At 36.4% G+C, this 24,478-nt stretch overlaps 1 protein-coding gene across 7 annotated transcripts in view; it reads left to right on the plus strand.

Moving 5' to 3' along the window:
• The window catches only part of BBX (BBX high mobility group box domain containing), a 270,487-nt gene that overhangs the window by 104,819 nt on the left and 141,190 nt on the right, over positions 1–24,478 (plus strand). For 5 of the 7 annotated variants that reach the window (XM_028110530.2, XM_028110537.2, XM_028110538.2 and 2 more), the window contains one exon: positions 4,985–5,058. The exons of the other annotated variants lie outside the window; for them this stretch is intronic. The gene's annotated coding sequence lies outside the window, so the exon portion shown is untranslated. The remainder of the gene's footprint in view (positions 1–4,984; positions 5,059–24,478) is intronic. 7 annotated transcript variants of the gene reach the window in all.

Below are 24,478 nucleotides of genomic sequence, written 5' to 3' on the forward strand. Positions count from 1 at the left end.
TTGCAGTGTTAATACATGGTGGTCATTAATAATTTCTTAAGCTGTATAAAGGTTCTGTCATTTGCATCTCTGTGCTGTTGGCATATAGATGGGTGGTAGTTTTTATTTTTTTTTCTTTTTTATACTTTTTTTAAATTTTTTATTGTTATGTTAATCACCATATATTACATAATTTGTTTTGGTGTACTGTTCCATGATTCATTGTTTGTTCATAACACCCAGTGCTCCATGCAGAATGTGCCCTCCTCAATACCCATCACCAGGCTAACCCATCCCCCCACCCTCCTCCCCTCCAGAAACCTCAGTTTGTTTTTCAGAGTCCATCATCTCTCCTGGTTCGTCTCCCCCTCTGACTTACTCCCCTTCATTCTTCCTCTCCTGCTATCTTCTTCTTTTTCTTTTTTCTTAAAATATGTTGCGTTATTTGTTTCAGAAGTACAGATCTGTGATTCAACAGTCTTACACAATTCACAGCGCTCACCGTAGCACATATCTTCCCCAATGTCCATCACCCAGCCACCCCATGGGTGGTAGTTTTTAAAGCATCATTTTATAATTGGTCAGTATTGAGTGCTGAAAGGGAGAGGATTTCCAAGTCTTTCATCTTGCTATTATAAGACGTCCATGTTAAACAATGATTGCTAGAATTTTTGGTCTCTTCCTGTTAGTGTTTTCTAACAGCTTACTGGGAAGTCCAAACAGATGGACAAATCTGTAATGACTTAGAAATTACTTTGGTGTACTGTTAGATACCTAGCGAGCTCTTGTTTTGCCTTTATTACTGTGTTTAAGATGTCTTAACTGAAAGGCTCTGGGTCCTGAGGAAGTGCAAGGGTGGGGGTGGGAAGGTGACAAAGAGGTACTTTGGATTTGCATTTTCTTTTAAGAGATTTCTATTTTCAGTGTAGCTGACACTTGTAATATCTGTTAAAGATTGGTGCCTGGCCAGAATGCCTGTGAAATAGCTGTGGTTTAAGCTTCAAGTATAAACGTTTTAACAAAAGTGTTGGCAATATAATGTATGAATAAAGACAGCACTTGTTAAAAAGCATATATATGTGTGTGTATGTGTACACATCTGTGTGTATGTGTGTGTCTGTATAAGTATATATCTCTCTGCAGTTATCTTTGTTCATAGGAAAAAGTTTATTTCAGGAAGTGACTTAACTGGAAGTCAGACTATCAGTTTATTATTTCTAGGAAAAGCATCCTTTGGCCTGTGGTGTGGGCCACAGTGATCTGAGGTGGGGAATTCATTGGCCAAAATTGCAAAACAGCTGGTATGCCTTTTCAGTACTGTATTATTGAATAATGTGCCTGATGCCCCTACTGAGGAGACTAAAGGGATATACAGTGTAGTGGGGTGGGTGGGAGACCTTAGGCTCACACAGGACACGGAAGGCTAGACTACACATATGCTATATCCCACAGAAGTAAGAGCTTGGAGTTTGTATTTAAGTTTTATTTGTAGCATGCAGTATATAAAAGAGTGAGTTGAGGAAAATATAAAAATTGTACTCATGTAAAAAAGTAGTTTTAAGACAAGAAAAATCTTTTAAGAAAAGCTGCACTGTAAAGTATGGGGATTGGACTACATGTTGCTGGGAAAATGGAGGAAACCAGTGAAAGATTTAGCACAAGAGTGGGTATTAAGATGGTTATTTGTGACCTGGACTTGTTTTGGCTTTCAGAGGTCATGCTGACTCTTAGATTAGAAATGCAGTCTCTTTCAAAACACAAACATTGAAAATAATAATTTTCAAATGTGCTTTCTTGGGTCCTCCATTTAGTTTTGTTCAGGTATAAAACCATGAGTATTCTATTTTTCAGGAGGATGAGGAAAAATCTGTTTTCCTTTTCTAGCCATTTGGCTATTTTTTTTGTTGTTTCTGGTGCCATAAATGGAGAGGCATCTGTAACATGCATTGTATCATGCCTAACAATTTTTTTTTCATTTGAATGTAATTGTTCCTTAGCAAATAATTGCAGTCCAGAATGACTTTTATTGAGCTTGATTGAATTAAGGTTATGTATGAAAATGAGTTAGTTAAAGCTTAATCTATTACCCAGAGAATTGATGAAAACATCAGAAAAGCAGTCATTCATGGGGATTAAATATTCTTCCATGTAAGTGGGCAACATGGTTGCCTTGGAGTCCCTTCTGCACTGACCGGGTAGTAATAACATCAGGGTGCAGAACACACAACACACAGTGTTGGCCTAAAAGGGGAGTTTACCGTGATGTGCCTTTGAATGTTATACTGTACATTAACACTAATTGGGAGTCTGTCTCATTGTAAGAAGTGGCACCTCACCTTTTTTAGTATAATAGGCTTTTCAAAACATAGCACCCCAAGGGGCAATGTGTAAGCTGTGCCAGAAAACCAGTTGCTCTGGGATCTTTCAGTGGTTGCTTAGGCCCGATCTTTAAGATAGGTTTTTCACATGCCAAGTCAGATGCCCAATTTGTGGTAAGAGGTAAATAATAGATATTAATAGATAGTTCTCCCACCTGCCATGAAGTTTCTCAAGGGGAATCCTGAGCTGTGCCTGATCGGTCCTGCTAGGTATGCATCCTCTGGGGGACACAGTGTAACGGGTGGGAAACAGGTCTTGAGAAGGATCCTTAAAGAGGCAGTGAGCCCTAAGGACGAGAATGAGGGTTGAGAGGAAGCCAAAAGTGGGACTCAGGGAACACAGGCCCAGTCTGAGGCGTTTCCCCCTGCTCGCCCAGCAAGTCCCGCCCTTCTGACCCATCACACAGTCACCGGGTTCCAGCAAATCGCAACACCTTGTCAAGTATTGGTAATGCACAGCAGCTTATGCTGAAAGTGCTTTTCTGAAGCTACTTCTGTGGGCATCTATAAGAGCCAGATACAATCTGGAGTCTCTAAGGTTGGCTTTCAGAGAACGCAAAGGGAGTCTGTCTCAGGCAGGATCTTCAGCCTTGAATTTGACCTCTGGCTTCTCTCTCCTAGTCAGTTAAGTCCAGCAAGATTTCTTTGTTACCCTGAGTTTTAAAACCCCTCTTGGCCATGGCATACACAGCATAGTCAGCCTTCTTCCTCTCCCTCCTGACTGACCCAGAGATAGTTGTATCACAGTTGATACATTACTGAATTGTAATCAAAATAAGGTGTAGTTATGGTCCATTTTTTGATTGATGGATTGATAGATTATAAATATACTGATTTTATACACACACACACACACACACACATATATATATGATATACTGATTATAGAAACAAACTAATCGAGAAGGGTACCCAAAGATTAGTGAGAATTTATTTTTGGGGTCCTAAAAGAAATTCTGTGTATAGGATATATTAACATATTTTATTTCTCAGATAACATGTGCTCACTCTTTAAAAAGTAAACAAATTTTTAAACCAGAATAAGAATTAAATTGATGCTGTCAATTAATGATGGACCCTCCTTTCCCAATTTTGGCAAATATAAATTATTATTTTTTTTCGTTTATACCAATTTATTTACCTGACAGTTTTTTATGGTTACTTATTCATGATTTTTACTCATTTATTTTACAGCATTTCTTTTTTTCTTTACACTGTTTATTTTAATGTTTTTTTTTTTCTGTACTGGCTTTTATGGGTTTATATGAAGAAAATTATGTGATTAAATATATGAAGTAGTGTATTTTTTAAAACAGTATTTTTAATAATGTTAGTTGCCTATTTTGTGATAATTAAGAATAGACTTTTACACCACCATTTGGTTTTTGGAATTGTATGCTTCCTTAGTTAAAAACATAGTCATTTAATTTGAAAGTGTTCATGTTTCTTTTATATTTTGCTTCAAAGATCCGGATTTATTTTTCTATCCATGCTCTTGTTTTAAAAAATATGGATGAATGAGTAGTATCTTGTATGAAGCCACATGAGACCATTTAATATTTTATTCGTTGTTTCTAGCTATTGTTTTCTTCAGTAGCACTGGGTGACAATTGAATCGTCTAAGTCTATACAGGATTACTCAGAGGAATCATTATACATTTTTGATATTTATTGTAAGTTCTCCCGTATCATAGTGGCTGATTAGGGATTAAAAACTTCAGTTATGCTATAAGATGACTAATAATATTGATAGAACTGTAAGCCAGTAAGTGATATCCAGTTTCTAGAGTATGTTATAGCCTGCTGATTGTAAAGAAATATAATCTGCAGTGGGGTACAAAATTGTCTCTCTTGGTTGAGTGTGAATTTAGTGTACTACCATTGAAGCATCCTAGAAACTAAACCATTGTATTTCACATAGAAGCTGAAATAACTTAATTCTTAAAAGTGATGCAATTTAGGTATATGTCTATATTTGCAGTATTATTAATGTAAAATGTTCCATTTAATTTTTTTGGACAACCTTTTGCTGATTTTGATCCTCTTTCTTATATTACTTTATCACTTTCATCTAGAAAGTATTTTTTTTTTTTTTTGGTAACATTTTATCTCCGTGGATGTCTCCCCCTACTCCTCACCTTTTTAAAAAAACTGTACTGCTTCACTCATTATCTTTAAAACATTTAAAAAATAAATGGTAATATATTAATATTCCTAACCACAGGTTGTCTGGTTGTTTTGGGCCAGTCATTTAAAATAACTTGAATCTAGTTAGGATGTCAGTTTAACATCCTGTTTTTCCAGAGGATTTGCTGGCAATTCTGTACTTGATTTTAGCTAAAAACCTGAGGAGTGCTTGCCTGTAAATCTCTGTATCTGTAACTTTAATCTCAGAATTCCCATTGAATAATTTGTGACTGTCTTTTTGTTAAAGTTGACAAAAAACACTTTAAGCCGCTTTCTCTAAAGAGTGTTAGCATAGGGATTTTTAGTAATTTGCCCGATTTTGATTGTTTGGCTATTACTCATTGGGGGGTGTATAATTTTGTGAAAGGACAAAGTGTCAGCTTTGTTTGAAAGTCCTTCATGGCTCACCATTTAACCACTTTGCTATGGGTCTTTCACAGAATCCTGCTGCATCACAGAAGCTGGAAATTCTGATGTTCCATTAAAATCACAATGGAAAGTCTTGACTTGACGGGTAAGAGCAGCACTGCAGGTGCATCTTACTTACCTAGAAGCAGTGAAGCAGTCAAGAACTATGTGCTGTCAGAGCTGGTCTCAACTTTTTTCCCATCCGATGCATTCACCTTCCGTATTGATCAGGGAAGTGTGATAATTTTGTGTGGTTGTTTTTGTTTTGTTTTGTTTGTGAATTATTCTTTTTTTAAAGTGACGTTTTAATCTCCCATCATCAAGTAAGTTAAATTTTCCTTTAAAACCATGAATTTAAAAAAATTAACTATTTCACAGTCTCTGATTTGTTTCTCCACAGTAATATGCTGTTGGTGAAAAGTTTGACTTGAATAAATTGAGGTTACATACCTAAATAAATACTAAATCGATCTATTCCCTGTAAGCTATTGTTGTTCGTGTACTGCCTTTGGCTTTGATTGAAAAATGAACCAGTATCAAAGCATTATGGAGTGTTTGTTTTAATCTGTTAAAAATAATAGAGGCAGGTATAGCAGTGTTATGAAAGTGTTTTGAATTTGGAAACCACACAGTGAAGAAAAAGTTGAGGTTGTAAAGTATGTACGTGTCAAATTATATCAGACTCTGAAACTCACAGATACTATAACTCTGTCCTCTTGTACCTCTAAGTTATTTTCAAAGCTGTTTCTTCAGGAGAAAAGTTTTTAATGGTTTTAAGATATGGCAATAGTATTTTCAGATTAATTTTAATAATAGTTACTTACAAGCAGAGTTGTTTCAGTCTGGAAACAAAATGTGTGATGCTTTACTGATGTCTGAACACTTGGTGGTGAACTGATGATTTAAAGACAGGAATTTGATGTAAATTAAAATGAACAAATATAGTAAATATTGTTTAGTTGCAGTTTTCAGGACATGAACTTAATCTCTGAGTAATTGTAAGTTAATCTTAAATCTTTCCTGTTTTTAAGTATTTTGATTTGTTAGCTTTTCAAATCTGTCTAGAATATCTGTGGCTACCTTCGTGTTTTAGTAAGTATATGACTGAATGTTGGTTTTATCATGCGAGTATAAATATAAGACCTTTGAGCCATTCTTCTGAATGTCATTGTCTAAGATTATACATATATTGTAAAATATGTACAGTTTATCTTGAATGTGTATTTACTAGGATATTTAAACACCAACAAAATCTTAATGGCAGTGAGAAGATTGGGATTTAGTTATCATTTTTCCTCCTTTCTATGCTGTTCTTTAAGGCACAATTAATTTTCAAATACAAATTCTGTGTTTAAGAGTGCCAGTTAGCATACAGTTGATTTTGGTTTTATTGGGTCAGCAGAATAGACTATAGAATGTTTGAATATTGATACTGAAATTTTAAATATGTTCTCAATTGTTAACCCAAAAGGGAGTTGAATGTAGTGAGGTTTAAAGAAAATTAAGTTTGTGGCAGTATTCTGAATTTGCTGAATATGAATACATCTATAGAAAGTAAAGCTGGACACTTTATCTGATCTGTTCAGAACACTGAATTGTTAATCAGCATTAGTATGGCAGTCTTTCCTTAAGTAGCCATCTGATCTATGATTTCTGAATGTTAATCAGATTATTTCAATAAAATATTTTTTGTTGACTATAAGAAATGGACACAAATTGAAATTGCTGATAACATTTAAGAAGCTTAAGGTGACACTATATACTTCTAGCTCATATTTACAATCATCATAAATAATAGTATTAACTAAGAAATAGAAAAGATGCCATGTGAAACCAGGAGTAATTTAGGAAGCAAATCCTAGAAGATGTTAACATGGCAAAAGGATGCCAGGGTCCAGTAAATCTGGGAAATGCGGTTGTATCATTCAGCTTAGGCAAAGTTATGTTTCATTATCCAAAGAGTCCCCAAATCTTAGTGCTTTAGCAGCAAAAATTTCTCACCCTTGTTCATCTTAATAAATCTACTGCCATTGTGCTCAGTGTCCTCTTTGCTCCTCGACCAAAGCTAAAGAAGCATCTCTGGGTTGCATAACTCTTATAAGGCTGAAGGAAAAAAGGAATGATGGTAGAAATGTGACTCTTAAAATTGTTGGTCAGAAGTAGCACATGTCACTACCTCTCATTTCACTGGCTGAAGCATGTCACATGGCCAACCACTATGTCATAGGGTAGGAGTGGCCTTTTAAGAGGGGATAGGGTAAGGAAAGTCTGATTGGGAGGCTATAATATCTGCTATAATATATAGCTATAATAACTATAATATCTGAATCCCATCTATGGCTCTTCTGGAGAGACAGAGTGCATGTAATGTATTAAACTTCCAAGAAGTCCATTCATTCTTTCCAATGAATCTCTTTAACATATAAAATTATTTGACCATGAATCCTTTCATTTTTATTATATAGAACTCAGTGAGCTATGATGCCGTATCCGTGACAAGTTTTAAGGACTGAGGAATTCATACAATTCAAGAGTTTCTTGATGTTTCAAATGTTAGAACTTTTCCCATCATGGAGTAAAGGGTTCTAGTACATATAATAGACTTACGTTATTATGTTATAAGTACTTTTTATTGTTGTTGTTGTTTGAGGTGGGGAGGGGCAGAGGGAGAGAGAGAATCTTAAGCAGGTTCCCACACCGAGTGCAGTGCAGGGCTTGATCTCATGACTATGAGATCATGACCTGAGCCCAAATCAAGAGTTGGTCACTTAACCAACTGAGCCACCTAGGCGCCCCGTTGTGTTATAAGTAGTTTTAAAATGAATGAAAATATCTGTAGCCTGGATCCTCTACAGTTTGCATACAGAGTTACAGAAGGGAAATAATGCCACTTAGGATAATTTCCTATCTATGTGCAATACATTACAGAATTTTGACAAGTATTATCTAACTTGATGTAGGAAAAGAACGAGAAAATGGGTTCTTTGCTCTTTCCAGTGGCAATATAATAATTTTACCAGGCAATAGTAGCCAAATGTCATTACATAAGTTCAGTTTTAAGAACCATCCTAGAGAGAAAGAATGCAGACACTGTAGAAAGGGTAACAGTTGTATTCCAGGAGTTTTCTAAGGTGCTCCAACTGAGATCATAACCATTATACAGGAGCTGTGCATTATTGTCTTCGTAGTCTTCTAGAAAATGAGGAGGCACACAGCACTCCTCAGCCAATATTGGTTTGAGTAATCCCTCGGGTATTATAAGATACTGCTACCAGACCTATGTGGATTAAGATGATTTAAAAATGTAAGAGTATGCAAACGATGCTATGTTTGATAATTTATAGTTCCTTAAGATTGGGGGACTGAATCTATGGATTCGGAGAAACTTTGGCATAAATCCTACTTCTGGCGCTTTTTAATTGAAAGAATTTAGGTGATTATTTAACCTCTCTGAAACTTTGTTTTCTCATTTCAGTATGGGATAATGATCTTTATCTCATAGGACTGTGAGAATTAAATGAAATATGTCGAGTCCCCGATGCAGCACCTGGCATGTAGGAAGCACTTGAGAAATGGTACTAAAAAAAGAAAGCTGTGGGGAGAGGTCAGGAATCTTGAACACACCATAAAATACCTTTCATAGATGTCTGACGGTGTATGTATGTGTAAAATGTGTTTCTGTACTTATATATAAACACAGACACACACCTCCAGGGGTTTTAACATATTGTGCTGAATGCATAAGAATCTATGTATTCTTCTGCAGTTCTACGGAAAATACAGAGTGGCTTCATTCTTAACACCGAGAGAACGGGTGAATCCTGCAGAAATATTAGCCACCCTATGATCTAATACTTCACTTCTTGCCACTGAAAATATAGAATTGTTAAGGACAGTGTGAGAACCAAATTGTAGATAGATTCCCTTCACTCTGAATATTAATGAGGTCAGTATGAAATCAAATTTGATAATGTCTTGATGCAAAGTACAAGAACTGGAGATTGTGCCACTGAAATTTTCTTTACCATGTAGAGCGAATGCTATTTGGTTTCAAAAGAATCAGCATTTCTATCTCAGGATTTTTATGTTACTGTTTTCCAATGAGGGTTAACTTATTCAGACTCCGTCAAGCCTTTCTCTGTTGACTTTGTTCCCTGTTCCCTCGTACTCTCAGATTCAGGCACAACATGGTCCATCTCTCTTAAGATTCAAAGCTGTGTGCTATTTCTAAAGTGACAGTTTCGTTTGTTTAATTTAGAAAAACGTAAAATATTTGGGGGAGTAAATTATTCAAATTGTTTCAAATTCTTCTCTTTATAAACAGATCATCTTTGTTACTGTCAGTTACTCATTCAGCTGGATTATCAGTAGCATAAAACTACCTAAAAAATGTAAGCTCTTCAGTTTTAGAGACTATATAATAGTCTGCTTGGGCTGCCATGACAAAGTGCGACGGACTAGGTGGCTCCAACAACAGGTATTTATTTTCTCACCGTTCTAGGGTCTAAAGTCCATGATCAGGGTGCAGGCAAATTCTGTTTCTGGTGAGGTCTCCCTTCCTGGCTTGTAGGCAGCCACCTTCTTGCTGTGTACTCACATGGCCTTGTCTCTGTGTGTATGTGGAGAGAGGGAGCTCTAGAGTCTCTCCTATTCTTAAGAAGATGCCAGTTCTATTGGAGAAAAGTCCCACCCCATGATCTTACTTAACCTTTACCTACTTTTAGGGCCTGTCTCCCAAGTACATGGCCGTGTAGGACTTCAACATACGAATTTGAGGTCTACTAATTCAGTTCATAACAGAAGTAGTTGGTTTTTTTGTACCAAAGAATGAACTGAAAGTTTAAAAAAAAAAATACTTTCTATGAATCTATAAACAAGAAAACCTCATTTATTACAGTCTAAAATTCTAAAAATATAATTGGATCTTTGAGTTGGGAGGCATTTCAAATTACTGAATTCATGTTTCTTCCACTTTGAAGTCACTGTGCATGGAAATGAGTTTCATACCAGTGAAAGAATCAAATCTGAGAACTGAAAATCAGTGATTTGTATAATGGAGGAATTACATCATTGAAAAATTGATTTCCATGTGTATTCGTTGGTTCTAGGAGTAGAATTTATTTGAAAATTAGGTCAAAGAATAACTGAATTACTCTTTTGGATTATATCTGTTTCTGTTTACTCTAATCAAGCCAATTCATATTTTTTAAGGTGATTTTCTTTTACTTTATGAATCAGTTGTGAATTCAAACAGGGAAATGGCATATGGAGTTGTCCCTTGAACAATGCCAGTGTTAGGAGCAACCCTTTTGCACTGTTGAATATCTTTGTGTAACTTTTTTAAAAGATTTTATTTATTTGACAGAGAGATAGCAGAAGTAGGCAGAGCGGCAGGCAGAGGGAGAAGGAGAAGCAGACTCTCCACCAAGCAGGGAGCCCAATGTGAGACTCGATGCCAGGACCCCGGGATCATGACCCGAGCCGAAGGCAGCCGCTTAACCAACTGAGCCACCCAGGTGCCCCTGTGTACCTTTTGACTCCACAAAAACTTGATTACTGACAGCCCGCTGTTGACCAGAAGCTTTACCTATAACAAAGTTGATTAACATATATTTTGTGTGTTCTATGTATTCTATATTATATTTGCATAATAAAGTAAGCTAGGGAAAGGAAAGTGTTATTAAGAAAATCATTAGGAAGAGAAAATACATTTACAGTTCTATACTGTGTTTGTCCAAAAAAATCTGTGTATCTCATGTGGGCATGTGCAGTTCAAGCCCGTATTGTTCAAAGGCCAACTGTACTTAAGATTTTGGTAAACCAAAAGAAAAGATTGTGTATTTGAAATAATACCAGCAGAAGTCAAGGATTCCCAAATCTGTTAGATGTACCTGGTTATTGCCCTGCCTCCCTCACTCCCATCTTTATCCCTTTTTTCCTTCCTCCGCCTTTCCCTTCTTTCCTCTGAGAGCAGCTTATAAGTCAGGTAATGGTTGCTGGGATTTCTCAAGTGATAGTCTAAATACAGCTCACTGACCATCTGTACAGTACTTCTTGCTACTTTACAGTAGCATACTTTTCTAGTAGGTATGTCAGTTGGTGGATATTTGGGATTAGTGACAGGTAAATAAATAGTGCATTTACTTGTTGGATATTGATGTAGGCTCAACCTAACTTTCTTAGTTTTATCTTTGAATTTTGTGTAAGTGTACCTATTTTGTCCGTTGAATAATTTCAGTTTCTGATGATTCAATGCCTATCTGAAACAGAAAATACAATAAAAAAGAAAGAAACTTTGGAGACCTTAAACACTTTTATGTAAAAATAATTTTAAATTGATTTGTAAAATTTATCACCTCACCTTGTGTGTTTACAGACTAAAGGATAAGCTATTTAGCAGCGATCTAATTTTGTGGATGTTAGTTTAATTGGTTGAAAGGTATTTTTAACTCTTAGCTACTTTTGATTTCAGTTTCACTGTAAAACTGTCTACAAGAATGACTCAAAACTTTGTGTATAATAAATTTTAGCATTGTATTTCTTCTGAACAGTCGAATCAGTCTACTGATTATGATGTTTACTAGTTGAGGACAGTATAAATAAATTCAGGCATGACTTCACTCCATGCATTAATACTCCCTGAAAGGGGGGGATAAATTAAGTATTTTTATACTGACGTTGGTATTTCCTTTGATCTCCCATTATAGAGAAGTGCATTTCTCCAGGAAAATAAATGGATCTAATGGTGCCAAATTTCTCATAAGATAGCTCTCAGAATTTCTGTGCATTTTAGTGTAAAATATATACTGCCTTTACTGGATATTCTGTACATACACGTGTAAGTATAAATAGTAAATATGTATGAGTATATATGCATGTAGTTTCTTCAAAAAGCTAAAGGACTTAATTTATACTAGAGAGTCTGTTTTGTTCATGGCTGCATCCCCAAAACCTAGAAACAGTGTCTGGCACACGGAAGTTGCTTAGTAAACATTTGGTAAATTAGTATTACCAGAGTTCATGTTTCGTTGACCTTGTATGCCATTGAACTTGCCGTTAATAAGCATCCCGTGGTCTACCTGCGGGTAATTATTTTTCCCAGTCCGAATTGAGAGAGAGAAGCCATTCTTCAAAAATAAAAGTCTCTCCGTGCTTTTAAATCGGTAGTTAGTCCTATAATCAATAAGTGTTAGAGGGCTGAAGAATTTAAAATGAGTAGCAAAAAATTTCTGGGTGCCTATTGACTCATTTATAGTGTGCGTTGAGTCAGCAAGGGTTTATTAAGACCTTGGCCAAGTACTTCTCTAACAGTCAGTCAGTGGCCCTATGAGTGGAGTGCATGTGAATGTCCCGAGATTTAAGGTAGGCAGATTGGTTCAGCTGGGCTTAAAGAGATGTTGTACGGTGTCTGGATTCAGTTAATATGTACCAAAAAGGTAGGCTGAAATCCACGTTTAGGTGTTTTATTCTTGTGGGGTGGGGGTGGTGTTTTTAGGGCATTTCTGTATTTGAATCAATCTATGAAGATGATGGATAAGAATATTGTGTTTTGGTTTTATTTAGACTTGAACAACTTGCTCAGTTTAGTTTGCAATTGTTCTGCTTCTGCCTTGGTTATATTACTATTCTTAAAAAACAGTTGAATTCTGTAACTATTTCAATGTTCCTTAACATTTACTGTTAAGACCATTTATTACCAAGCGTCTCTCCGTGGAAGAAGTATTCCACTTCAGGTGATGTTTTAAGGCACTGAACATTACCATTAGGCTCTTATAGAACCCAAATTTCTTGAGAGTGCCAGCCACATGGGGAGGAACTGGCTTCTGAACAAGACTTAAATTATAAAAAGCTACCATTTATCTGATGAGCACTGTCCTAAACATTCTCAGTTCTGCCACACTAATTCCAATGAAGAAGAACCACCAGGTTAGAGACCCTGAGACCTACAAAATGTGAGGCGTGTCCATGTGCAGAGTAGGGTATGTCTGCTATCCATCCCGGCACCACCTGGACAAACACATACATGAAACTCTGAACCGTGCCCTTCCTATAGTTTTGAATACCTACTGTGTTCTCAGCATTGTTAGAGTTACCAGGTCTTCATATTAGGTACTTTATAATATCAAAGAGACAACAGTAAAGTTTGAAGTCAGTAGCTGCAGACAGTGGTCTTGTGAAATACCAGAGCTCGTGCTATAGCAGTGGAATTTGTCCTCCTGTTTGATGAAGCAGATGGCCCATCTTTCAATTCATTTGGGAATGTGAACACTTAAAGGCATGATAGTTTTCAGGTTTGCGAGTTTTGTTGTTTCTGTTAAAGTCATGGGTTTTGCCGTTCTTTATTATTCACTGAGGTTTCAGTTTTTAGGGAACATAAGAAAAATCTCTCATAAGGCTATTCTAATATATCTTGTTGATGGGAGAGGTGTCCCAGTTTTGTCTCTCTTTATGAGTTTTAATCATCACGGTCATAGAATTTTTTATCGATTATTTCTATTGTAATAAAATATTTCACACATTAGAGTTTATAATGTGCCTGGGAAAAAGTAATCTAGAAGTTTTACTTCATAGTGCTTATAAACATTCTTATTCTTGCCTCTAGATTGTTAACTGCATAACTGCTCACTGTTGCTTACTGAAGATTAACATGGATAGGCAAAAACTTAAAGGTTTTCTTATGTATGACAGATTTAACTGTGTCACTTTTGTTTGTTTGAGCTGTAGCTTGAGCTCTTAGAGACGTGGGCTGTGGAGTCAGATGGATTCAGGACTAAATCTGACTCAGCTTTTACTGTGATTGTGATGTGGGGAAGTTACCTAGATTCCTCTGTGAGATGGGTGAATACTGATCGTTAAAGTTGTAGTGAGGATTAAAAGTGCTGGAGGATGCAGTGCCAATCCAGCACTTGGCAGGCACTGTGAAGAAAATGTGCTTGTTCTCAAAAAGGACAGTAAGCCACAAGTGGAATTTGACTTTTTTTTTGCTTCCTAACTGTTCCTTGAAATTGAATTTCAGGCATATTTTGGTCTCCATTCACAATAAGGGAAATGTCCAGCTTCAACGTGCACATCTTTATTATATTGGAAGTCTTTATTGAGTACAGGATGGACTTGCTTTAAATCATTAGGAAAGTATAACGTTTGCTCTTTATTTTGTTAGATACTTTAAAATATTTTCTACACAGTCATATGTGATAGTTTCATTTTTATATTTCCCCAATTAATTTTGCAACTTTATTAAAGCCCAATCAATGCTCCAACTTAAGAAAACATTAAGAGATAAGTCATCTATCATTCAGTGAAATATAGTTATTTTAGGATTATTACTACTTTATACTCTTGGTATTAAGAAAATTATTACCCCAAACAAATAAATTATGTAAGCATAACAGTAAATTTTTATGATTTACATAATTTTCTTCCAAGACTGTAATTATCTTAACAAAACAAGGAAATGTATTATGAATTCTTAATGACTTTTAAAGTATGACAGCCATTTTCATAAATTGATTATCTTAACCTGATAGCCATAAAAATTTTTAAAAATTTTAGTAGAATAGTTAATTCAGTCATGAGCTGACTGCTAGTTTATTCGTACATTAGAAAAGCAAAATTTCCCTTCATTTTTAGGTCACTGGCTTAGCATTTCACAGTTAATTGATCCAAGAGAAGAAAATATTTTTCTACAACTGCAGAAAATGCTAACTCTGTGAAAGTACTTATTTTCTGATAATTTTATGCACATGAGCATGAACTAATACTACTTGGTCTTTTATCTAATATCAGTAGGTATATTAATTTTGAATATATTATAATTAACATATATTTATTAATTTTAAAAATCTCTAATATATCTAAACTTGTTTGCAGGATAATCATCTATGAAAATACCTTGATTCCTTCTAAAAGCTGCTCTGTCAGTTAGCATGTATATGTTAGGTGTTTGTGGTCTTTTTATAGCAATTTTGCCTTTTCCTAGTTGAATATGTGTACATTCTAACCATAATAACCATGGATCATACAGACTTCTTATACACTTTTAAAATTATTAGTATATATTGAAATTCTCAACCTTTCTGGCCCACCTATAAGAGTGTTTGCACTCTTTCTTCAGCTCTCTTTTATTTCTTTTTAGAACCTGAACTGCATTCAGTAATTTTACTGGAAAAATGTTTTGTTTAAAGATAAAGTAACATATTTTCTGTTCCTCTGTTTGTTTAATAAATACTTGCTGGAACTACTATGTGCAAGTAAACATGTTAGATAATGTCAGAGTTGCAATATGATAATAGAAGGGGAACTCTAAGCAGGAAAGAGGGACAAACTTCATTAAGAATTGAGGAAGGTTTTAAATCCCAGGTAGGAATATCAAGGAAGACTACCCAGAGGAAAAAATTCAAAAGTCTGGAGGAGGTGAATACACTGCTTTTTGCCAGTTGGATGGCATGTATATAAGGTAAAAGGGAAACCTAGAAAAGCTAGATGTAAGAGGGCCTTGAATATCAGGGTGAGTTTACTTATTTCCTTCTTAAAGGCAAATGAGCGAATGGAAAATTTTGCGCAGGTGATATAAGAAGGATGGATTGGAGGGGAAAAGAGGAGGTAGGCATTGGAAAGATTGGTTTATGGGACTTTAGCAAAGCCTAGGTAAGAAGTTCTTCTGGATGGAACCACCATGAGACCACCGTGAGAGACATGATGAAGATTATGCCCTGTCTGGATGTAGTTTAAAATATTTTAGATTGAGGTATTCAACTCACAAAATCAAGTAAGTCTTTTTTCCAATTTGCAGGGCAAAAATTAATAGATACTCAGTTTTAAGGATTCCTTGAATGAAGATTTTCTCAAACACTTGATACCTACTACTGTTCGGCCTATCTATGTGTGTCTGCGTGTATTTAGTAATTGTAAATTTAGCTTTCACTGTGTGTCTCAAAAAATACACATCCTGTCCTGTCACTTGAACTAAATTACTAATCTGTAGGATTTGGCAACAGACTGACCTTGTGCTGGGACTGTATAGGGATTGATCCTAAGAGGGAAGGAAGAAGTGGGGGTGTTGAAAAGGAAGTCAAAGATAGGTTTTTAATTTAAGCCTGGTGTTCAGATAGTACTGCTACCAGAAGTAGAGAAAGAGAGAGTACTAGAAACATTTTGGGAAGGGGGAGGTAGAGTTTAGGATGGACTGGATTTGAAATGCATAGAGGATATCCACGTGATTATGTATAGGATGTAGTTACAGATTGTTAAGGGTTTGGGAGAGATTCAGGCTAAAGATAAATAGAGCTTAGGAGAGAGAGGTAGAGCTGAAACTTTGACTATTGGTGAAAGTAGAAAATATGGCTAAGACAGAACTTTGGAATACATCTACAGATTCTTTGTTAAGAGAAATCTAGAGGAAAGAAAAACAATCAGATCTGTGGGGGGAAATGCAATAGAGTACAGTACCCAAGAAGGTGGGAAAGAATTTTCAATAAAAATGTTGAAAAATACAGAGACCTCTAAATGCTCCCAAACAGTGTTAGGGTTAGGTGATTCGGGGCTCCTTTGGAGAAAGCATTTTTTGTAGAGTGATCAAGGCAGAAGCCATTTTGTATAGTGTTTGCAGTATTCTCTGTTTTATTGCAATGTTCTTGATTTTCTTTTTAGCTGAAACTGTATGTTAGGCCACTGTTTTCATGGAGTAATCTATAATGACTTACAAATCCACACCCTGGGAGCATAGGACTCATCGTCTATAAATGCAGTTTTAATATTCTTTTCTTTAAATATGTTATCTCAGACTGTTTCAGATCATAACTTAATCCAGGTGCTAATATCATTTTCTCAAATGCACTGAAATGACTTTCTTTAAAATCATCAGCAAACTACTTTGTAAATGCCTCTCCCATAGGACTTATATTATAATTGACATTACAGAGGCATGAATAATGAATTCCCTGTCATTGCCAGCTCTTCTTTTACACTGAGTACACTGATGCTTTCTTTAAGGCCCACTGGTTTAATAAAGATCCTGTCGAAAACTCTTTGGTGTAGGGGGCTACCTGCATATGAAATTTCTAGAGTAGAATCCGATACGTGGTGACTTTTGTTTCCATCTGCAGAAAATAGTTTTAAGGGGATACAAGATTAACCCAAGTAGTAGTAATGATTATAATGATGAAAACTGCAGTTGTCATTATTTGCATTTTTCTCTCTGTTACGTATGTTTGTGTGAGAGAGTGTATTTTTTCTAATCTTCACAGTGACTCTTAGATGTGTAGGTCTCATTATTCCCATTTTATACATGAAGGAACTGAGGCTTAGAATATTTAAATAAATTGTCTGAGCTTTTTGGCTTATTAAAAACAGAGCCAGGATCCTAATCAGCTTTTTCTGACTTTCAAGACCATGTTCTCTACGTGGCCCATGCAGTTTTATGAATTATTTGAAAGGTAAGTTTTAACACTCTTGATGGCAACTACTCACTCTGGTTTGGGAGCTCAACACCTCATTATTTTCTTCCTTTTTTCCTCCAACTAGGGAAGAAGAGATCACTTTCATTTGCTTAAACATGTTGCCATTTGCCGTTGTTGGTTGTCAGGTACTTTTCTGTGAATTTAATACTGTTGCCGTTGTTGGTTGTCAGGTACTTTTCTGTGAATTTAATACTGTTACATATATATTTAATCTTCACATCAGTTCTGTGAGAGGTGGATGTATTGCCCCTCACCGTTTTGTTACGAACCTTTCAAACATCATTGTACACTCATACACTCACCACCTAGATTTGACAGTTAACATTTTCATTATTTTATGACATATCTGTAACCTAGCCATCATCAATTCAGTTTAATTTTGGCTCCTTTGCAAGTAAATTAAAGACATTACTATCCCTCCCTTAAATACTTCAGGATGCCTATTATTGACTGCAGTTCACTATTTAGGTACAACTTTTTTAAAAAAAATTATTTGAGAGCGAGAGAAAGAGCACAAGCAAGAGGGCGGGGCAGAGGGAGGGGCAGAAGCAGAATCCCTGCTGAGCAGAGAGCCCAGGACCCCAGGATCCTGACCTGAGCCCAAGGCAGATGCTTAACCGACTGAGCCACCCAGGCGCCCCATGTACAACTTTTTTGATCTGAAATTCACATTCAGCGAAATGCACAAATCTTAAGTGTACATTCTCTGAGTTTTGATAAATGCATATACCTGTGTAACCCCAAATACCTATCAAGATATTAAACATTACTATTGGTAGGTGTCTCTTTTATTCACATTTTATAGGTGAGGAAACTGAAGCCCAGAGAGGTTAATGATCTGCCTAAGGTGACACTGCCAATAAATTGCAGAACAAGAATTCAAACTCATGTAGTCTGGCTGCAGGGTTTGCGCTCCTAACCACATCACCATACTGTCCGTGGATTAGGCTCACGTATTCGCGTATCCTTTTACATTTCATGTGTACAGATACAATGTTTATTTTTTACATAGGTATGTAGACACAGAAGTAGTATGTTTGGGATTAGAGTAGAAATGCTGTTCTAGAAATGCATCAGTTCTTTGCATGAAGTTTATGGCAGTTGAAGAGGGAAACTAACTTCCTTCATTGAAATACGAAGGTGCATCTCTGTATAATAACTCTAGTCTTACCTAGATCCTTGATTAATTTTTCCATATATAAAGTCACAGTTAATTTCCTAATGACAACACTGAGATTCAGGAAAATCCTAAAGTGCCACTTGAATAATTAAGGGTAAATGATGTTCAGTATAGTTTTGTATTAAGCATATTTTTGCTCTATTAGTAGAAAACTATTCATCTGTGTGTGGTATATATAGTACCACTCACCTTGATATCTCAATCCCCAAAATAATGGAATTAGCCAATTTAGGATTTATAGCTATGAACTTTGTGAAGTTTTTAACATGAATGGAAGTTTTTGACCTTTCCAAATAAATTGCATAAAAATATGAATAAGGACTGGAATAGATTATATTAATTTTATTTTTGCAGTACTTAGGTGTACCATCCCTATGAAAATAAATCGTATCTGTTTCCTGCGTTGTGTTCACATCACAAGCTGTATCTGAAAAGTTGACTAGTACTCTTTGTTCACTATCCAAATGATGAAAAAACAACCATTATGTGTATTAAAAAAAATTCTGTGTTGCTCAAAAAGCAATTTAAATAAATAAAAGCATGTAGTTAGCAAAACCTAGCCAGTCACTAGAGGGCAGAGCAATACTATACTTTAGATTTTATTTGAAAATTTCTGGTTTAAAAATTGCTGACCATGGAAAAAATATACCAATGCACAATTAAATAGAACTTTCTTTGTATTATTATTATCTTGTCTTGCTGTGAAATCCAATAACATGATTATTACCCTTGTATCAAAGGAGATTTTCTAACAATTACACTGCTTTCAAAAGGGCATGATTATTTAGAAGAGTATAAGTATCCCTCAAGAGAAAACATCAAGGCTTAGAAAGAGTGATGGCATTAAATCATTTCTTATTATAGAACCCTGAAATTGGATTGCATGCAGTATACACTTTAGGTGAGACATTATGACAGATTAAGTTTGAGACAGGCTTACTAGTATTTAAATGTAAGAATTCATTGAAGTGTGGAGCATTTTTTTAATCTTTCAGCTGAAATGTGTTGAATCATTAAGACTTTGAAATTACCAAATTGTAAAAGCAGTGAACTAACTCTAGCTTCTTTTTTAAATGTTGAAATTCTGTCAAGTCACATTCACTTAATTTCATTTCTGTTTGAAATTTTCTATCATTCTGGTATATTTTCATTATGACTTATTTTTTCTGATCTTTAAAATAAAGGAGGCTCTGAGGTAGTTAACTAGTGAGTAACCTGAGTAGTTCAGTGTCTCAAAAGATAGAAAATTTTACTTTGAATGTGTAGTTTGGATTTATATGATTTATATAGGATTCATTTCTAATAGAGTACATGAGATGTCAGAAAAAGCACTGGATTTGGGAATCCAAAGATTCAGAGCCCCGGTTATCATGTTTTTGCTTTACGACCTTGAACAAGTCACATTACCCCTCTGAAGTAACCATTTTATAAATTGGAGAATTGGGAAAAATTTCTTTTTTTTAATTTACAACCAGGTTGTTTTGAGGATTGTGTTTGTGTCTGTGTGTGTGTATCTCCAAAGATGAGGCTGTAAAGACAAATTTTAGTAGATGATATAAGCTTAGAAAAACCTTAGAAATAACTTTGAAATGGGTATTTATTATCTCATAAATGTAGTACACGAGGGCACCTATTACACAATAAATGCAGTCTCCAATCCAAAGTGAGGTTGCCAGCCTCTCCCCTGTCTCTTGAGTGTCTCTGGCTGCTTCATCTCTCTGGAACTCCCCTTCCGCTCCTCTTCCACTTTACTCTGTTTATGTTTCCTCTCTCTGTGTTTCTCCTGACTGTCTTTGGTCTCTCTCTGTGTTTTTCTTGTCCCAGGCACCCTCAGGAAGACCCCAAGCCTCTAGCGGTACCTGGTATCATCTCCAGCATGTTTATAGATGTGGAGGATTCCCTGGGATATTGAGAAATACCAGAGGCGCATTGTTCTCCTGTAGTAAGTCCATCAGCATTTACTAAGTGACTACTGTTAACAGAGCACAGTTGGCGATGCTTTGGGCAAGGAAGAATGAGTCAGGGCATAGGTCAGAAGAAAGAAATTTGTAACCTCTTCTCAGTTCTTGTAGACTAGACACACAGGCAAATGAAAACAACAACAAAAGACAAAGCTGACTAATAATTATATAGATGAGTCGTGTTGTGGGTGTGCTGCAGAGGCCCAGAGTTAAAGGAGTAGAGAAAAACCAGGTGGTATGAATCAGGTTTCCTGCATGAGTTTAGAATTAGGTTTTGAAATGTGGCTGGAAGAAAGATGAGGAGAGAGAGGGTGGAAGTGAGTTATTTCTGTGGGGCTTGGCCAGCCTCTTGGCTGGCCTGTGAGGGAATCCCTGATGGGAGGGTAGTAAGATAAGTTTCAGCCTACCAACAGCGAACTTTCCCTCAGCTCCCAGTCTCAGAGAAATTCAAGTTATGAAAGGAAACTCTGGTTATGAAAGGAAGTTCAGCCAAGTTGAGACTTTTCATAAACATAAGTGGTATCTGTTGCCAGTTTTAGAATTTATAGAGTTGAAGGGTAAATTGTGACTATGAAATAATAAAGAGGTACCTATGCCATGAAATGAGGACATGCCATTAGAATATGATCTAGGGATGCATTATAAACATGAAGATGAATTAAAATAGTAAATCAGTGTAACAAGTTCGTTGTTTTTGTGTTAGAATTTTATTTTTGCCCTTATATTTTAGATAGTCCTACCTATGGACGCACTGGTTTTCAGAGTTGGGAACTTCAGCTGTGTCACGTTGGGTCGCCCACAGAACACTGCATCTCAGTTTCCTCAGATGTAAGCTAAGGGTGAAAATACTGAGCTCAGAATTGTTAACAGGAATTAAATAATCTTTTAAATTCTTGAGTGCATGATAGGTACTGCTTGTTACTTGCAGACAAAAAGCGTCTTTAAAGTAGTTGGTAAAATACAGTGTAATTTCTTAGATCTTTTTAACTGTAGAAGCAACCCCATAGTATTCAGAAAATGCTATATATGCAGGGAATATTTATAATGTGGGGACAATATACAAAGAATAACATTAACATGAACACCTGAGTACCTACTACTGACTTAGGAGACACAGCTGTCCCGGGCCCCATTCCCTGGCCTGTCTTTAACATTCCCCGCCCTGTCTTTAACATTCCCCGCCCAGCCGCCCGCCCAATCCTAGATGTTGAGTTTATTACTTCCTTGTTTTTCTTAATAGTTTTTTTTCCACATATTTATGTGGAAAAAATGTATCCCCTACATTATTTTTGCTTGTTTTTAAATTTTATATAAGTAATAGAATACTGTTTTCTCATGCAACATCTATTTGTTCAGCTTAGCAGCAACATGTTTGAGCTTATACTTGTTATTCACTTATGATCACAGTTATATTTCATTGTCTGAAAATACTACGGTTTATTTGTACACTTTCTTTTGATGGCCATTTTAGATTGTTTACAGATTTTGTGTTATTAGAGATAAAGCAGAAAGGGAAAATTCTTGGGAATCCTGTTCATGCCCCTTGATGTACATATTATTTCTCTAGGATATATGTTCAGGAGTATAGCTGCTGGGTCACAGGATATGCCCAGTCTCAGAACTCTACACGACAGTGGCAAATGGATTTCCATAGAACTTGTTACATTTTATACTCCCTCTAGCCCGATGTAAGTGTTTTCCTATAGTTCTTTAAAATGCCTAGATTTTTGTTGAATTTTTTAAGTTGCCAAATAACACCATCTTAACAATAAACCTTGATGAGCTATTTTTTAAAATTAGTTTTATCCTTTGCAGCAGCTGCTTTTCTTTGTCACAGTTTTCCAATTGTCACTTGTACCTTTTCTCAAACCCACTGAAGTCAGACATCCTGAAATAGCTGGGTGTGTTTGCTAGCTAAATTTTTCCTCCCAAGAAAACCACATTATAATAATGTGATGTTCTCTTATGTTAAATGAAAATTGTTAGCTCTTCCTGACTTCTAAAGACAGTTGGGACAGAGAAATGTACACATCTTTTACTGATTTCTTTTTTCCTTAATTCGAGTTGAGAGAGAGAAAGAGTGACCCACAGAGGGCTGTTTGCAAGGTGCAGTGACTTAACCTGTGTTTTGCTTTGCGTTGCGAAAGTCCCCAAAGCTCCCCAAAGCTCGGGTAAATGACTCCGCTTGTATTTGCCACTCTCTCCCGTTTTCTGACCTTCACCCACTTCTGTTTTCTCAGCCAGTGATTCTTTTGTATGTGATTACACTTCTCTACTCCATTCTGGTCTCCATATCACAGTTCTTCCAACCTGATACTTTCTGCCTGGTGGCCCATAATGTTAGTTGGTTGACCTTAGTATTTTGCCTATCATCAGACTTGTTGCCACCGTCTCTCACATTAATTTTCTGAGGCTTTCCAGGAGTGTACCAGGATCTAGCCAAGTGCCTAGTACTTGCTATTCATTAGATGTTTATTGAATGAAGAAAGGAATGATGTAAATGTCTGAAAAGCACTGAAATGCCCTTTCCTTGCTCAGCAATAGTAATTTCCCCAAATGCAGTGGGCAGAAATCACACATACTGAAAACAGTTCTGCCCGTGGGTAGCTTTCTAAACCACAAGCAGTTATTTCTTCTTGAGCTTCAGTCTGTTTTTTTTTTTTTTTTTTTTTTTTTGAAAAATGAGAGTAGTAGACCAGTGATCTGTAAGATTCCTTTTGACTCCAGCATTTTGTATTCTGTCTTCAGTTGAAATGAAGATTAGTTTCTCTCTGGATGTCTAGGCGCCACTGCCAAAGCCCGAATCCATCCACCTCACTGGGCTTGAGGCCCATGACTGTGTCACAGCAACCTGTCAGTCATTGTCTCCCATAACTACAGCAGGTGGGGGGCATACATCGAACTTTCTCTTCTTCCTCTCTTTGTTATTTAGGGTTGATTTGTTCTATAGAAAGAAGGCATTTATCGTTCTTTGTAAAAGTGTATTGAATACCTTTGGCTTCCCAATTTCATTCACCAGGCTGCCTGGGCATTGTTTAGTGTAAAAACCTTGAGTTCTGCCCCCCTGTTCCTCCTCCCCTTCCTCCTCCAGCCCCACAGCTGTGTCCAGGGCACTTTGTCCTCCCCTTTGTTATTTGCTGTACAACTTAACCCCATGTCTTTTCTCCCAGTCCAGTTACCGTCTTTGAGTCAGTGTTGATTTTTACTGTTGGGTCTTTCCGTGAAGTCAGTGGGTCTGTATTCATCTGGTGCTAGAGAAACAAGTTGCCCCTTCCTTTCTCCTCTGGTTTCTCTGCGAGGGACTCTCAACTCCGTTCACTCCGTCTTCCCAGAGCTATTGCAGGGACTCTAACTGTGTTGTCTAGATTTCATTTTTTAAAAAATATTTTATTTATTTATTAGAGAGCATGAGTGGGGGAGGGGGCAGAGGGAGAAGCAGGCTCCCCACTTAGCAGGGAAGCCTTACATGGGGCTCGATCCCAGCACCCTGGGATCATGACCTGAGCCAAAGGCAGACATCCAACCGACTGAGCCATCCAGGTGCCCCTCGATTTCATTTTGTGTCTGCCTCTGAACTCTGTGGATCCAAGGCTAAAGGCACCAGAGAGCAGACTCCGTGGAGCAGGGGCACAAACTCAGTCTTAACTTTCTATAAATTGTAAACACTGCCCAGTCACTCCTGAGGGTTCAGGCCATAGACCTGTGTGTTTGACCATGAACCAAGATTAAGTCGGCTCTTTCTGACTGACTTCTATTTGGGAACACCAAACAGTGTAATCTTGTCACAATGTTATGAATCTGCTTTGTGAAAAATCCTGTGTAAGTCTGGCAAATTTTAGGTTAAGAAGAGAATAAGTTAAGAATTTTGTAACCAAAAAAAAAAGAAAAAGGAGGAAAACTTCTTTAAAGAAGGATTTATTTTTAATA

This window comes from Eumetopias jubatus, unplaced genomic scaffold (genome assembly GCF_037043125.1).
Source record: "Eumetopias jubatus isolate StellerSeaLion01/CBP00866 unplaced genomic scaffold, mEumJub1_p1.0 scaffold_1, whole genome shotgun sequence".
In the NCBI taxonomy this organism is placed as follows: domain Eukaryota; kingdom Metazoa; phylum Chordata; class Mammalia; order Carnivora; family Otariidae; genus Eumetopias; species Eumetopias jubatus.